This window comes from Eschrichtius robustus, unplaced genomic scaffold, assembly GCF_028021215.1.
Source record: "Eschrichtius robustus isolate mEscRob2 unplaced genomic scaffold, mEscRob2.pri scaffold_81, whole genome shotgun sequence".
Classification (NCBI taxonomy): Eukaryota; Metazoa; Chordata; class Mammalia; order Artiodactyla; family Eschrichtiidae; genus Eschrichtius; species Eschrichtius robustus.
The window spans coordinates 635,614-651,430 of NW_027175690.1; the positions used below are offsets into that span (position 1 = coordinate 635,614).

A 15,817-nucleotide genomic window follows, 5' to 3' on the forward strand; every position below is an offset into this window, starting at 1 on the left:
ATCAAGATCTAACTTCGTTTTGTTGATATCTTTTTAGGGGCTTTCCATTCATCAGACTCGTGATGTATGTAGTCAGCTGCAGGTATGTAGCTATCATATTTATGATATGTAGGGGTCGAATTGGGAAAGGTGGGTGGTCATTCTTTTTGCTTTTTAAACTGACAGAGCCTTACAAGAAGCATTTCCTTCTCTGAAATAAATCCATGTAAAACTTGTCTGGTCGCACTCCCAATGCAACTGTGTAGTTGTGTGGATTTCGCACACAACTGGCAGCCTTGTGGTTATGTCTGTGAACAAGGAAGCCTGTTCTTCAGTCCGCAAATCAGCTGTTACCCAGTGAAATGAACTTGACTGCCATTTCTGACCCCTCACATGGAGCTGTCATACTCAAGAATGTTCATATGTTTTCAAGAAATGTTGTTTGCAGGCTATATGTACAACTTCCTGATCTGAAAGCCAATAAAAGCAACATCTCCCAAACCTCTGCTCTGTCACCAAGGCCACACACATTCCCTCGCTTATGGCCTCATGGCAAGCTAATACTGTCAGTATCAGATTCTCCTTCCCAGTGGTCTTGGGAGACTGCATAGTTGCTCTGTGAAAGGCACCACTGCTGAGACTGAGAGAAGAGCACCTTGGGTGTCAGTCCTGCCCTTGCATGCCCAGAGGGAGGGGTGTGCGCCTCGTTCTCCTGTTGGGAATTTCCTATGCTGCAGTTTTGCTGCTTGTTGTGAAAATGATGTCCTAGTGACTTGTCTTCTGCGTAGTTATATAATCCCAGCACACTTCTGTATGATCGGTAGACTTTTATGGGGTTGTGGCCAGGTCAGTTTTTAAATGTTTGGAAATGTCCTATGGAACAACATTGCAGTGGCAGTGAAGCTTGACAGGAGAATTGTATTACTGTTACCCTAGTTTTGGCTTAAGGGTGATGAGAAGATGAAATTTTTGATGGGTCAGTTTTAGTTGTGTATGTGTATGTGATTTATTTTTTAAAATTCAAACGTCTGTTATTCACAGCTTAGATACGTTGACTTTCTGATTATTCATCAGTCCCTTTACTGATGTATTTTCCTCCGAAAAGCTACATTTTCTTCCAGACTGTTTTTGTCTGATGGTAAAGAATAAAATTTTCATTTGCAGTATAAAGTTGATCTGAGAAAAAATGTTTACCTTGGCTCTTCACTTGGCTTCTGTGAAAGAAACTTAATAACATGGGCAATTCCCATTACTAATCCTAACCATGTACAACAGAGGTCTGTACAGTAACATAGCAAAAATAAGTTACTGTACTTTTACTTAGTCATTGCCTGTTTTAGACTAAGGAGCAGTGAGAGATATTTATAAATAATGATACCTCAGATCACTTTTGTTAAATGTCCTCTAATATGTGGATATTTGGTATCTGGGTTGTGTTATCTTTTATACAATCTTGTCTTCTTTCTTTGCACTTCAGTTTAACAACTCTGTGGTTTCCTATCTTCTTCTTGTGACACTCAGGTCCATCAGAATTTCCTGTGACTGTGATAGTAGAGAGTCCTTCCTCCTCAGAAATCGAAGAGGTCAAAGATTCCTCAGAAAGTGTTCAGGAAGAGCCAGAGAAAATCAGTTTGAAACAAGAAGCATTGCAGGTACAAAGTTATCACTTTAAAGCTATAGAGGAGATTATTTTTCAAATGGAAGCCTGATTGCAACACTGCACAGCTTGAGTGAGGGTTCTGTTTTCTCCTCCCATCTGCATTGTATCCCCTTGAATGGTTCCTTAAGCTTAGACCAAGGTGAATGGTGGACATTTGAACTCTAAGAAATAAAAATCAAAACATGTCGTTAGTAATATAGTTTCCTTTCCTTAGAACCTTAGGATATTCGATTTAGGGAGAACCTTAGTGCTCATAAGATAAAGAAATTGAGTTCTGAATGAATATAGTCAGCTGATTCAGTGCTCTTGTTTTACAAATGAGAAAATTGACAGTTCTAGTTGAACTCTCTTTTTATAAGAGGAAAATATGGCCTCATTTTAAATAAAAGTAAGGTTGAAAAATGTTTTGTTGTTAATATTCTCCTTTCCTAAAATAAAAAACATCAAGAAGCTACATTATATTCCCTCATAAACCTGACATATAATGTGATTCCATACTTTTGTTTGTACGGACAGAAAAGAAAAATTGATTTTCATAAGAAACTTTTGCACCTCAAAAATAATATATTTGTTTTATTTCAACTTTAATGCAGAGCTGAACATTTCTAGTAAATAAGGGAATACCATTTGGGGGGACCTTGTCTTTGTGCTACAAAGTCCATGTTTAATTTTTAAAAATTATTTAATATGACTCTCTTTTCGTATGAAACATGAAACTTGACAGGTTTCAGAACTAATTATCCCATTATTGTAGGACTATGGTAATTACTCTTTGATTTTCAAAAGAGAATGTTAGATTTTTATGTTTTTAATTAAAATTAATGATAATATAGAGAAATTTTAAGAAAACTTAGAAAATTATGAAATGTTACAGTAGGAGAAATCTATAGTTCATGTAGAGTTACCCCCTTTCGTTTTATAAATGAGCACCTACAATTTGTAGCACGTAAGTGGTTTCTTAGTAAATTGCAGAGTACGACAAGACCCTAGAGCATCTAACCCGCATTCCTTGTCATTTTAGATGTGTTGTATTCGTTTCCTTCATGAGTAGAACAGGAGACTGTATTTCTAAAAGCAGTGATAGACTGGGGAAGACCAAGAACTTTAAACACTGGGACCACAGAATAGCAGATTCAGAATGCACTGAGAACCCTTGCAGCTCTTCTCCATTTTGACAAGACACTACAAGGATGGTATCAAAGTGTTTAAGTACATAAGCCAACAACAGTCAAGAGATTTCAACATAGTTTTGAAAGATGGAAGACAAGTGGAAGAGTGTGAAACTGAAGCAGTAGAACAGAGGAAAAGCATCACCTAGAATATGCACAGGGACCACCTGCAACTGAGGAGGATTCTGACCCCACCTGCAGAAGTAGCTTCATGCTTTGATGCGCATGTAGGAGAGAGGGTGGAGTTAGTTAAAAGTGTGACTGAAATAGGGGAGCTCATTGAAGGGTTGTGTTTGGAGGGGTGGATTCCCAGCCCCGCCCTCAAGCTCCTGAAATGAGATGGTTTCATTTTGAAAACAGTGAAACTGGGGAGAACTAGGGCAGCTAGTGTGAGTTTTTACACCCTAGAAAAGAGTGTTTGGGGGGGATCCTATTACAGTCACTCCCCACTTCTTCCTGCATAAGAAGCCAATCAATCGTTGACTTCAGGGAGCTTTCTGCGCTCATTCTTAAATAGAAAATAACTGTCATTTGCCTGATAGTTGAGTAAAGCTTACAACATGAGAGAGGGGGCAAAAGAGTGAAAACATATCTTGGTAGGACCGGGGACAATTTAGGGAACAAAATAATTTAAGAAAAAACCCTAATTAGTATCCTGAGAGAGGTTTAAAAAGAGCTAGCAACTATAAAATAAGACTAGGGTGTTAATTAAAAAGAGAATGGTCAGAAAGCAAGAGAGGTGTCTTGGAAATGAAAATATGGTTGCTGAAATAAATTCAGTAGGAATTTAAAAAATTTCTCAGTATATAAAAAAGAACGACACATGGAAAATGTGATAGCAATATGTTAGAGAGGCTGCATCTGGGAGATCCAACATGTTACTATTAGAAACTCCAGACCCAGACAAAAAATGGAGGGAAGCTGTCAAAGGGCAACAAAATTCCCCACAGCTGAAAGTAGACATCAGGCCTCAGATTGAAAATAGTCACTCAAGTTTTGAGCAAGATGAACAAGAATAGACTCATACCTAGGCACCCTTCATTGTGAAACTTTAAAATACTGAAAAAATAAATTAAAATACATTGGGCTTCCCTGGTGGCACAGTGGTTAAGAATCTGCCTGCCAACGCAGGGGACATGAGTTCCATTCCTGGTCCGGGAAGATCCCACATGCCGCGGAACAACTAAGCCCATGTGCCACAACTACTGTGCCCGCATGCCTTAACTACTGAAGCCTGCACGCCTAGAGCCTGTGCTCTGCAACAGAAGAAGCCACTGCAATGAGAAACCCGTGCACCGCAACGAAGAGTAGCACCCGTTCACTGCAACTAGAGAAAGCCCGTGCAGCAATGAATACCCAATGCAGCGAAAAATAAATTAATTAATTAATTAAAAGAAAAATAGAATAAAATACTGAGAGGATACATCCATTCCAGAGAGAAAAATACTGGTCACCTAAAAAAAAAAAAATTTAAAATCTGACTTTATCATAGTTGTCATCAGCACCATGGATGCTGGAAGGTATTAGAAAGATACCTCCAAATTTTTCCAGCACATAATTTTCACCCTAGGGTTTTGTATCCAGCCAAACTATCAGTCATAAGTGGAGGCTGAATGAGATATTTTGTACACAAAGAAATTTGAAAAATTTACCTCCTGTGCTACACCTTAAGCTATTTATAGAAATAATCCAGCAAAATGAGGCAATAAACCAAGAAAGAAGGTAATAGGGAATTCAGTGCAGAGAGCAGCTAGTCTAGATTGGAGAGGCTTCTATTGATTGTGTGATTGAGAGCTTAGAAACACCTTGAGGCATATTGTACTTACTAGGTATTAGGCACTGTTGGAAGGGAGGAGGGAGAGGAAGAGGAGAAGGAACTTGAACTCCAGAGGAGAAAAGGCTATACTGACATAAACATGAAGCAAACTAAACTATGGTTGATTTTTCACCTACTATTGATGAGGAAGAGAAGAATCCACTTAAACTTGACACTATAGATGCCCCCGTTTTCAGTGACACACAGGGGTAATGACCACCTATCTAATTTGTTGTCCAAACCAGAACTTGTCCAAACTCCTTACACTTCAATAGTGTAAGGAGGTGCTCTAATGCTGTAACATCAGGACAACAGGTATAAACTGGAACAGCCCAAAGTGGCTTGGGGTATGTGGTCACCCTACACAAGGGCAGTGACACTGACACAGTATGGAATGAGGTGTAGTCTATACACAGAGTCACAGTACATCTGCAGTGGGCAATATTAATTTAATTGTAATAATGGCAATACTGTCTTGGTTTGCAGCTTTTATTGTCAACTTGCCTGTAATAACAAATAACTAACCTAAACTATACTTAGTATGTATTAGTATTAACTTGGTATGTACTGAAATGTATTGTGTACTAGTATGTACTTAGTATATGTTAGGCTCTAAGTGTTTTTGCATATATTAACTCATTTAATCCTCTGAATAGCCTTATGAGGTTGGTGCTAATATCATTCCCACATTTGAGAAAAGGATGCTAAGACAGGGAAGGAACTTGCCCAGGCTGTACCAAATTTAGGGTTGGATCGAGGCTTTGAGTTTAGGCTCTCTGCCTGTTCTCTTAAACCTTACTCCCTACTGACTCTCAAATGACAGAAGACTTAACTGCACATAGAACAGAATATAAATTTCAACTTTGACAACGTAAAAGCTAGGTTTGGAAGGTAGACAGGAGGTAGAAAAAAGGGAAGATGGTATGAATGTCCTCATTTTACAAAGCGTGACGTTGAGAGAGTTTATAGTGGATCAACAATGTAGGTTTTTAAGTATATCACTAAAGTCAAAGAGATCATGAGCAGTGGAATAACTAATGATGACATAACTTTACTGAGCAGTGTGGACATAGGAAAGAGTGTAAAGGAACTAAACCCTTACTTAGTAAATCAGAAAGTGAACAGATAATGCCTCAAATTTAGTCAGAAAATAGTCATGTAAGAGTATTACTTGGAAATGGAGAAGAATTCAAAATAACAATAGTTGGACCTCCCTGGTGGCGCAGTGGTTAAGAATCTGCCTGCCATGGCAGGGGACACAGGTTCGAGCCCTGGTCCAGGAAGATCCCACATGCCACGGAGCAACGAAGCCCGTGCGCCACAAGTACAGAGCCTGCGCTCTAGAGCCTGTGAGCCACAACTACTGAGCCCACGTGCCACAGCTACTGAACCCTGCGCACCTAGATCTTGTGCTCCACGACAAGAGAAGCCACTGCAATGAAGTGTAGCCCCCGCTCGCCGCAACTAGAGAAAGCCTACACGCAGCAACGAAGACCCAACACAGCCAAAAATAAATAAATAAGAATTAAAAAAATAAGAATAAAAAATAACAATAGTTGACGTCAACCTCATAAAAAAGGAAATCCAAACAGCCAGTAAACACAGAAAAGTATACGACTTCATTAAGTAATAAGAGAAAAGTGAGTCAAAACCAATGAAAGTACATGCCAATCAGATTGACAAATACATAAATAAAGTCTGGTAGTATCAGGTATTGTAGACGTGGAGTACTATGGGAATCTTCTACCCTGCTTATACTGGAGTATAAATCGACACAACTACTTTGGAAAGCATTTAGCACTCTCCATCAACTGAAGGTATATAAATAGCCTGTGACCCAGCAGCCCTCACCCCCGCCCTGTGTAAATGCACCAGAATAACCGGTACAGCAGGATTTCTGTCCATGATTTGCATTAGCACAAACTGAAAACAACCCAAATGTCCATTAAGAGTCAAAAATTAAATAAATTATGTGTATTCATACAGTGGGAAAACTATCAAGCAATAAAACTGAATGAACTACAGCTACAGGCTGCAATGTGGATGAATCTTTTAAACCAATGTTGAGTGAAAGAAATAAGATATAAAAGACTTCATATACTATGATCCTCTACATAAAGTTAGATGTTGACAAAACTAAACTCTTTTGTTAGGGATGCATGCAGGTTAAAGGAAATGATTTTCAGAAATGAGGATGGTGTTTAACTGGGAAGAGGGAAGGAGCTTGTGATGAGAAAACGATATGGGGGGTTTTTGAGATGCTGACAAGTATCAATACTTTCAGATTCGAGTAGTGGTTATGTAAGTATTCTCTTTTTATTTGTCACATTGACAGTTTTGTCCTGTGCACTTCTCAGTACACATATCGTATTTTACAATTAAAAACCTGTGTACAGAATCAGTCGCTTCTTGAGTGCTGGATGTGGGAGTGGGATGAGACTATTTTATTTTAAGCCCTTCACTGCTGCTTGCGTTCACATGTTCATTCATTCAGCATTAATTGAACATATGCTGTGTACCAAGCACTCTTCTAATTTTATATGTGTTTTAAGTCATGTAATCCTCTGTGATATGGGAGCTTATCTCCATTTTATAGATGAGGAAGTTGAGGCCTAGAGTTAAAGAACTTGTCCAAGGTTATATAGCTAATGGGTAGTGCCAGGCCCATTTGCCTCAGAGAATCTGAATTTTTACAATATAATATAAGAGAGAAATTTAATTACTAATTATAAGCCAAAAAATTGCACATTAAACAAGATGACAAGTTTTCATCTATCCAGTTAGAGAAAAACACACTGTCTTTCACACACATACATCTTGTATTGGCAGGGATTTTCCTTATTAAGCAATTATTTATTGACCGTCTGCGTTGTGCTAGGCACAGGTGCTGGGGATAAACACTTAATAAAATACACCCCCTATCTTCAAATAACTTGCACTCTAGGTGAGGAAGTAAGCCAACAGTTATAGTAGAGGTTATATACCAAGTGATACATCGCTGATGGCAGTATAAAATCTCAGAAATCTTTTGGAAAGCGGTTTGGAGATAGGTACCTCAGAGCCTTAAAAATATTCATTTGCTTTGATCTCAAACTCATTCTTATGCATTTATTGTAAGAATGTTATTCTCAATATGGAAAAAAGCCTTCATGCATAAAAACGGTTATTTTGTCTTATAATATTGAAAAGTTGGCAAGAATTTAAATGTGTAAAATGGTTAACCAGTAAACCCACTCAGTGCAATATTTTGTAGCCCACAAAAAAAAACAAGGTTATGAATCCCCTGATTATATGAGAAATGATTGATTTCAATGTTAAATGGAGAAAAGTTGAACATAAAATTTGATATCCAATATGATGGGAGCTTTGTCCCAGAAAAATCACCCTAGCCAGTGTACAGAAGGGAGGAAGGAGAGCAGATGACAGGAAGGAAAATTATTCCAAAGCCTTATCATTAGTCTTACTTAAGTAATAGAATATCAAGCAATTTTACTTTCTAACTTTTTTGGTTCCATATTTCCATGTAAGGGACATGAATTATTAATACTTTGTAGGAGAGGGGTAAACTTTTTCACAAAAATTTCACACTGTGTTCTAATTCCCTCCATTAGAGGGAGAAACTATTTCATGTAATTGCACTTTGATGTGCTATTTAGAACCAGTCAGGAATTTTAGTCTACTTTCCTCTGACTGTGGTGAGGGTTTTTCGTTTGTTTGCTCATTTGCTTAGAATTTCTTTGAAATCAGTTTTAGAAGATTGATTAAACCATTATACTAAAAGTAGAGGAATTTTGCAATTTTTTTCCCTTTTTCCCCATTGAAAACTTGACTGGCTTTAGTAATGAAACATTAAAGAATTTGAAGTTCTTAGACTCTCAATTTTTTAAACATGTTCTGAATATAAAAATATATGTTCATTAAGCAAATCTTCGAAAACAGTGAACAACTTATTGAAGGAAATAAAAGCCACCTCTGCATGTACACACACCTAATCTGCTCTTTTGTCTTAAAAAAGTATCAAAAATATTTTGCCATGTCACTAAATACTCTTCTACATCAGAGAATTTGATTAAGCTTGTGCATCATCTCCCAGGAGAAACGCACAGATATATTTTGAACGTAGAACTCCTGAAGCCCGTTCATTAACGCTGGTTGAGACCTCTTGTCATTCTTTTCTTAGTGGCTTCACAGCACGTTCCTTCATAAGGTGAGCTATTTTTATTGAAACCAATCCCAATTTGGAGGCTCTTAGCTTTCTTCTAGGGTTTGGTTATAAACAATCTTATGACATCATGTTGGTAGATAAATCTTTGCCCACATCTTTAATTTTCTTAGTGTAAACTCCTGATGTAGGATTGTTGTTAGGTACGAAAAGCTACTCTCCAGAAAGTGATACCAGTTCCTCTCCCAATGATGGCATATAATAGAGTTCCTCATTCTTTAAATGATTGTTCAAAGCAGTTAAAATGTATAAATATACCTTACTGTTTTCATAAGTATGGATATTCTGATTGTTTTTCTCTGCATAAGAAACCACCCCGAAACAGTGGCCCAAAACAATGACAATCATTTATTTTGTCCATGAACCTGGAGGTTGAGTAGAATATTAATGCTTTTACTACACTCTCACTGACTGAAAACAATACCTATTTGACTAGCTCACAGTTCTGCAGGTCAGAAGTCCAGGCACAGCGTGACTGGGTTTCCTGCTCAGATACGCACGGGAACATGTGGGTTCCCTCCTGAGAGTGTTAAAGCACGTGAAATTTAAGTGTAAACATTGAGCCCCAAACGTTGGATGTTCACCACAGTTTGTGTGGGTCACAGAGCTGAAATCAAGGTGTCAGTCTGGCTGTGTTAGCATCCAGAGGCTCTGGGAAAGAATGCCTCCAAGCTTCTTCGGCTTGTTGGCATAATTCAGATTCTGTAGTTGCAGGACAGAGGTCCCCATTTCCTTGCTGGCTGTCAGTCGGGGGACGGTCTCAGCTCCTAGAGGCCTCTCGCTTGCCTTCCCTGCCGCAGCATTGGACTTCTTCAGAGCCAGCAATGGAGAGTCTCCCTCTTGTCCCTTTTGTACTTCAATTCAGGAAGAGTTCAAGTCCTTTTCATGGGGTGCCCGAGTAGGTCACATCCACCTAGAATAATCTCCCTATCTTAAAAAATCAACTGATTTTGAATCTTAATTCCGTCTGCAAAATCCCTTCACTACAGCACCCAGATTTAGGGTTTGATTGTTTAAGTGGAAGGTTTGTGTACTTCAGTAAGTAGGAGTCTTAGGGGCTCTGTTAGAATTCTGTCTATTGCAAGCAGTGTCCCCACTTCAAGGACCGAAGTGTCTTAGTTCCTAAAACTCCTAAGAGAGTTTATCAGTGTTCATTTTATTTGATTGACCTTGGTGAGTGGGAAGACTACCACCTCCGTGAACAGGAATGGCACCCAGCTTCCTGAGTCCACAGTGTGGCTCTACTACTTAGTGGTGTCACCTCGGCTGTGCTGCTCTACTTACTCTACTTCTCTGCCTCCGTTTCCCTCATCTGTAAAATAACATGGAGTTAGTGATTGTTCTTTCCTCGTAGGTTTTTTTTTTTTAAATAAATTATTTTATTTATTTATTTTTGGCTGCGCTGGGTGTTTGATACTGCTCACGGGCTTTCTCTAGTTGCGTCGAGCAGGGGCTACTCTTCGTGGTGGTGTGCGGGCTTCTCATTGCGGTGGTTTCTCTTGTTGCGGAGCACGGGCTCTAGGCACGCAGGCTTCAGTAGTTGTGACACGGGGGCTCTAGAGCATAGACTCAGTGGTCGTGGCGCACGGGCTTGGTTGCTCCGCAGCACGTGGGATCTTCCCGGACCAGGGCTCGAACCCGTGTCCCCTGCACTGGCAGGCGGATTCTCAACCACTGCGCCACCAGGGAAGCCCCCCTCTTAGGGTTTTGATGATTAGATTATTTAATGCCCAGGGAACTCCAGGAACAGTGCTTGACTGTAAATTGCTTTAAAAGTGATTACTTTTAAAAAAAAATGCTTTTGAATCTGCAATTATGCAATTCAGGTATATTAAGCATGTTCATTAATAGGACTTCCTACTATAAAGAGACCCACAAATAAAAATAGAAGTTTTCTTTCTTGGTCTTAACTATTTATTTCTGACTTGCTATGTTATACGCATATGCCTTTTATGGTGGGCTGCCACAAATTTATGTTGGAAAAAGTGGAATTTAAATAAATCTTTACTATGCTAATTTGATAGATTTTGATAATTCATTTCACTAGCATGGTATGATATTACCAGTAGCAGACTAAAACCTGAGTTCACTTCTGGCTCTGCCCCTTAAATCCTGATGAGTCTTATAGCTGGAAAGGCTTTTGGATATTATACTACGAATTAGTTATAATATTTACTCTGTTTGTTTAGGAAAAACTGGAGGAGTGCCTAAAGCAGTTAAAGGAGGAAAGAGTAATAAGACTTAAGGCTGATAAAGGAGTCAATGAGGCAAACAATTTCTTATACTTATGAGAGTGTTTTCGTTTTATTTTGATTTGATTTTAAGCCATACACACATAGTTTGTAAACTTTAAAACTGTAATATGTTGCAAATTGGTTGTATCATATGGACTTTTGCATTTACCGGTATTTAGTGATCATATGATCTATATTCCAGAAAGCATGTTTTTAAAAATGTGAAAATCTCGTTTTATGTGTGTGTGTGTGTTTTCTTATTACATTAGCTTATTTTCTGTTCATGATTCTTTGATTCAAGAAAGCACTTTTTGTGCATATACTGTATATACAGTAGCATAAAAGACATGATGAGACTCTCCTGGCAATGAATTAGGAAAGTGAATCATTTAAATAAGTTTAAGATATTGGAAAACTTCTAAGAATGCAATGAAAGATAAATATATATACTATAAGAATTTCATTAGGTAATGTGCATGAAAGCAGGGCATAATCTAAAAAGTTCTATATAAATATACTTTATGATAGGTTGAGCGTAGGGAGAAATTTTTCAAAGTGCATCCACTGGATTGGCGGACACTCATTCAATAAATGTTGAGCACCTGCTTATATAAGGCAAAAGGGGCATCATGAACATAACAGCCTTTCTGAGAAATACTAGAGTTGAGCTTATAGGGGGTTTTACGTGCATAGGTGGTGAGCGGAAGGGGAAGAGTGCACGGGAGTGAATTTTTTGAAGAAGCCAAAGGAAATATTGGTGATCGTACATTTAATAAATTGGGTTGGGTATGATTTAGGACTTTTAAACGTAAGCATTAGACAGTTTGCTCACTAAAGTTAATTCTTAACATTCAGCAGAGTTGTAATATGTTTTGCTCAAATCAGATTCTATAATTCACTTTCTAATTTAAGGGAAACTTAAAGCAGGTAATTTTCTAATGTGGAATGAGACTCCATTATGAATTTAACCAGTTAGAAATGGGATCTTTTGTGAAAGATCATTAATAAAACGATATCTTTGGTTTATTTATATACCACTTAAGTGTTATATAGGAAACTTTGTTGGGTGCCTGGGGGTTTTGGTTATTATGTGATATGGTCTCTGTCTTTACTGGTGGCGAGTTAGGTTAATTACAGATTAATTACATTTTGAGTGTTTTAGTTTTGTTCCTTGAAACTAGACAAGACTACTTTTGATGACAATGAGAAAAAATCATGTCAGACATTTTCAGTCTTCTTTTATAGCTGGAACATGAAAATGCCCAGTTAAAAAATATAAATTTCTCTTTGTCTGAAGGCCTTCATGCCCACTCATTGACAAGCATGATCCTGGATGATGAAGGTGTTTTCGGCAGCACTGAGAATTCTTTTCAGAAGTTCATTGCTTTCTTGGATCTCCTTAAAGATGCTGGGTTAGTTCATTTCTCTTCATGGCGTTCTTCTCTTTGTGACTATAATGGCACTTTGCTGAGGAACTGGAGCAATTTTCATCACTTCCGTGGCCGTATTTAGCCAAATTTAGTGTAACTGTAGGTAATATAGTTGACGTTTTAAAATGAGGAATTAAATTTTTTAAGAAATGCAAATAGGGCAGCCTGCTTTGGTAGAGTGGGGAGCCCATTATAAAAGAGTAACCTGTAGACAGAGTAATTAGTAGGTATAGTTTTTTGTAAAGACTAAATTGAAGGCAGTTTTCATTGAAAATATTCAGGAATGGATAAGAATTTTCCTATCTTTCATTTATTTTGCTTGTTTGATAAGTTTGAATTAAAGTTATTTTTGTCTTAGACATAAAAATTATTATTAATCTTCAGGGAAGATATAGGTCAGTGGTTCTCAACTGGGAGCAATTTTGCTGAAAGAGGGAAGTAGAGATTGATAGTTGGTGGAGTGGTGTTTTGTCAGTGAATGAATTGGTGTTGGGAAGGAAGGAACAAACACATTCTTGGAAACTGGAGGAAAGGTGGTAAAGAAGTGTGGGAATGGAGGTGTGACAGGCAGTGGACGAGGTGCGTGGTACTTGTTGAAGCTGCTAGTGAGACAGTGGGATGTCTCCTAGAGGATGAATCTGGAAAGGGCTGAGAATTTGGGGGAGAGAGAGGCTTGTAGTCTGGAGTAGGATGTTGGCTTTTAAGATTTTAGAAGTATTTCATGATTGTAGGTCTGGGGAAATCTAAACTGCTCTTATGTGATTATAATAACCTTTGTCTTTTCTCCTTTCCTCCTCTGGTCCAGGCTTGGGCAGCTGGCCACAATGGCTGGTATAGATCAGTCAGATTTTCATTTACTAGGTCGTCCCCAGATGAATTCTACTGTTAGTAGTCCACCTAAAGAAGAAAAGAAGGCACTTGAAGAAGAAATATCAGAATCAAAGCAGAGTGCCCCAGTACAAACACAAATTATCCAAGTAAGTGGACAGGACAGCACTTAATGATTCTAAGAGTGATTAGCAAAAAGGAAATGACCAAGTCAGAGAGAAAATAATAATGGTCAGTCTCTAATAGTTCACATGGTCGGGAGCTAGAAGACTGTGGAGTCCTCTCCAAATCTGAGATTAGTAAATGTGGGCCCATTTCATGATACTGTATTGTTGTACATAAGAAAACTGGAAGTTCTTTAGAAAATTTATGAGTTAAAGCAAACTCTCCTTAATGAAGAAAGAAAACATTACAGAAACTATTCCAAATTTTAAATTGTATAAATGTCTATTCTATTCATAGTTTATCTAGGTTTCTATTTGTATGCAGTCAGCTTACAATGAGGGAACACTAATGAAGGTACACGTACTGATAGAATTTTTAAAATAAGTAATCTTGACATAGCTAATACGTAAGATATTATAGTGACTCACCTGGTCATGGAAATGGGAGGGGAAACATATCAGCTTTTCCTCTAGCCTTACTTGGAGCCCCCTTCGCCCACCTCAGCCAATCTCAGACTGGTCTTGGGAACTGACAGCTTGAGAACACAGTCTGGTCACAAACTATATACTGTTTACATGCGCCTGGAGGATAGAAAAGAAACTAATTTTCTTACAGAGTAGGGTTTCATTTTTAGTGAGGGAAAGGAAATGGGTAATAATTACCCCAATCACCAAAGTCTGAAAATGTAGCGGACATAGCCTTGGATATAGCTAGGTTAAGTTGAGAATCACTTGGCAAGATAGAATTAGAAAAAAACTGGCTCTGAAATCTTCTGAATAATCAATTGACTGTGTTAATAATAAGATCACAGAGTAACATTGACTTTTTGAACTCTACTTTTTAATGGTTGGCTTTGTTCATCACTGAATTTTTGTCTTGTCTTTTGTCTTTCCCTCCAGTTTCAGAAAATTACAGGTGATGCTGGGATTCCTTTGCCTTCAAATCCTTCCATGTCCCAGTCTCTACTCAGGAGGCCTTAGAAACTTCCAAAGACAACCTGGGGGTCCCAGTCACAGAGCAGCGGCAGGAGTCTTTTGAAGATTTCATTGCTAGAACATGTTTTCCTTCAGAAGACGTCATTTCTGGAACTGGGAGTCAAAGAAAAGAAGAGGAATTATCTAGAAATAGCAGGTCTTCTTCAGAGAAAATAAGCAAAGCAGGTGAATAAACCAAAAAATACTCTGCTAAGAAACAACCTGGGAAAGACCTGCATTCCTGCTCTGACTCACCTGTAAAGCAGAAAAGCAAAGGAAGTGGGCAAAATAATTCTTTGCTTAATGAACCAATTAGAAGTGAGCCTTCGAAAAAACACATTTCTGTTAAGAAAGAGAGTAGAATAGTGACTGTTTCATCAAAGACAACTAAAAGTAAACTCAATCTACTAGAACATTCTGAAAGTGATACTCTTGGATCTGATTGTGAATTTCCAGAAAGCACCCATACTCCATCACGCCTAACATTGGTCTAAATCTTTTAAAATCTTTTAAAATTATGTGTTTGCCTTCAAATTTTAATAAATGACTTATGTTTTTATTATAGCATATGGTGTTTTAAAATACTTGACTGGAAGCCATTAGAGAAAGATTTATCTATACTTTTTATTAAATTGAAAGTTTTGGTGTATTTTTCCTTGTGACACTTTGCACCATTCATTCAGCTAGTGTTTACTGAGGGTTTCATATGTACCGTACTTTTCTGGGTGCTATTGCTTTCAGCAGTGAACAAAATAAAGCCTTTGCTCTCCTGGACCTAACACTCTGTGGTGGGAGAAAACATAAACAACAAAACAGTGTAAGGGGTAAAAAGAGATGGGAATAATAAATGGAATAGTTTTACCATTTGGTTAAATGTCAAACTATTATAAATCGTATGTCCAGGAGCCATGGACATATTTTAATTCACAATAACCAGAGAGCATCAAACATTTACCAAGGCACTTAACCGTGTTTATGGATTACAGCAACACTACGAGGTAGGGAACTATTACCATCCCCATTTTATAGATGAGGAGTATGAGGAGACATTATGTGAGTTACCCAAAATTACACAGCTATAAGTAAGTGGTAACCTGGGATGTGACCAGAACCCATGCTCTTGTTTTTAATGTATGGACTTTATTATGTTTCATTTGTTTCTGATTTTTGTGATTTTTATTTTAAGTTTTTTTTGATGTTGACTATTTTTAAAGTCTTTATCGAATTTGTTACAGTATTGCTTCTGTTTTATGTTTTGGTTTTTTGGCCGCAAGGCATGTGGGAAATTAGCTCTCCGACCAGGGATCGAACCCTCACCCCATCCATTGGAAGGTGAAGTC

General features: G+C 38.0%; 1 pseudogene; it reads left to right on the forward strand.

Moving 5' to 3' along the window:
• The window catches only part of LOC137758354 (centrosomal protein of 78 kDa-like), a 38,687-nt pseudogene extending 23,716 nt beyond the window's left edge, over positions 1 to 14,971 (forward strand).
• Positions 14,972 to 15,817: the final 846 nt, after the last annotated feature.